This window comes from Mesoplodon bidens (genome assembly GCF_964165515.1).
Source record: "Mesoplodon bidens genome assembly, chromosome: 19".
Classification (NCBI taxonomy): Eukaryota; Metazoa; Chordata; class Mammalia; order Artiodactyla; family Ziphiidae; genus Mesoplodon; species Mesoplodon bidens.
Window position 1 is genome coordinate 22319103 of NC_138179.1, and position 2062 is coordinate 22321164.

At 45.5% G+C, this 2062-nt stretch overlaps 1 pseudogene across 1 annotated transcript; it reads right to left on the reverse strand.

The window, feature by feature from the left end:
* Positions 1-236: 236 nt before the first annotated feature.
* Positions 237-879, reverse strand: LOC308607317 (ubiquitin-conjugating enzyme E2 B-like; annotated as a pseudogene). Its single transcript has one exon. The product of its transcript is annotated as a ubiquitin-conjugating enzyme E2 B-like (transcript).
* Positions 880-2062: the final 1183 nt, after the last annotated feature.

Sequence of the window (2062 nt, forward strand, 5' to 3'; positions counted from 1 at the left end):
AAGTTATGTATTTTAACGGCTTTACGTGTAATGTTCATATATAAAAAGCTTTAAGTGTTTTCCTCCAATTAAAAAATCTAAAGAATTCAAAAATAAGGTATTCAATATTTGAAAAAAGGACAGATTTACAAAATGTGCATATTCTGTCATGAAAACTCCACACTAACATTATACACTTGGAAAAAATACAAGCAGGATATATTACACATTTATGTAAGCAACAACTTAGTTCACACCATGCAATAAAAAGTACATTAATCAAGATACACTAGCTTTTGTAGGTTCTAAACTGAAGGACTTTTTTTTTCTGCAGAATCTTTAAAACCTGTGGCCCTTAAAATTTGTTAGCCTTTCTATTGCGAGGTAAATTATACACAGCAATGATGAAAAAGATTAACAGACCAGTTGTGTATTATGAATCATTCCAGCTTTGTTCAATAATGGCCGAAACGCTTTTCTCATATCCTCATTTGTTTTCCTGATAAAGCTGTGCTGCCTGGCTATTGGCTGGACTATTTGGATTTGGTTCATCCAGCAGGGACTGAATTGATGTTAAGAGAGAAAATACTTCATATATTGGACTCCATTGATCCTGAAGGATATCTAAACATATGCTACCATCAGCATACACATTCGGATGAAACATTTTGGATAAAAACCTAACAGCTGGCAGTATATTTGGATACTCTTGAGAAAATTCTATTACTGGTTTAAAAGTACCATCTTCGAAGGATGTCCCTCTGGTCCAAATGTAACTGCATTCCAGTGCATGATGTTGTTTTCAGATGGTGCCCCACTGACACCCACAGGTGGGTCCTCTTGCAATCACTTGAAATCCTGCATAAGCCTCCTTCAGGGCGGGGTGGGCATGCTCCCCAGCTGCCCAGAAGTCAGTCTGAAAGCTCCGTAGCGTCTTAAATGTCCATGAACATTTATGGACTAACTTCCAATGCTCTGCTGGATGCTCCTGGGGATACAGAGACAAATCCATGCAGCCCTTTCCCTCTCTGGGTGACCTTGGGGAGATAAACATCGCCTTGGGAAGGAATTATCAGTGAAGGGCCTCAGTCGCAGTTCTTAGCAATGGTGCTTGTCCTACGTGGTGGGACTTAATGACACACGGGACCTGCAGCCGCTGTGGAGGTGAGAGGTTTTTGGGGTGACCAGGATGGTCTGACCTGACAAAGACTTAAGGAGTGGGTCAGATTTGGAGAGGCAGAAAGGAGGGGGGACGCCACAACCCACTAAAGAGACTAATTGGATGCATATGAAGCCAATTACACACGTTATCTCATTTAAGCCCAAACAATAGTGTGAGGTCAGTACAGCATTTCATTTTGGGAAAATGCCGAGACCCACGGCAACCCGTTCAAGGTCTCGCCGCTAAAAATGGTAGGTGGAGGTTATCTGACTTCAAGTTCTTTTTTTTAAGTACCACATGTGTGCTCTGCCAGGCTCTGTGCATCTCTTCTTCCCCTCGCCTTTCCCCTCTACAAGGCCGGAGACATACATGCATATAGTGGACATGGGGAAGCTTGAAGTTCTGGCTAAAGAGTTAGGGCTTGAATTTCTTTTTTTCCCTTCCCCAGCCCTGAAGTCTTGTTCAACAACAGCTGAGCGATGAGGCTGGCAGGGTTGCCTCACTTCTAGAAGGCCGGCCCCAGCCTTCCTGGCCTGAACCCACTTCCTGTCCTTGTGCCTCTTTTGTCAGAAGGTGATTCTCACATTTCCTGTTGGTTTCTATTTTGTTTCAGCGGCTTCAGCTCCGGCAGCAGTTGATGGGATCAGCGAGGGCTGGGACACGGGACCAGGTACGTTGGGATGGTGGGGAGTGGGGCGTCAGCTTGGACAAGGTCTGGGCCAGGTGAGGGCCAGCTGGCAACACGCCAGAGTCGGGGTGGGGGGCTCCTGGTGGACCCTCTCTGTCCATGTGGTCGGGGGACTGTCAGAAGCTGAGGTCAGTTTGTGAAGTTGGCTGTGTCCCTGTGGGTGGGGGGAGACCAGGGGTTGGGTTTGGTGGTTTCCTGAAATCCCATCACCTTGATTTGGTTGTGTATTACCT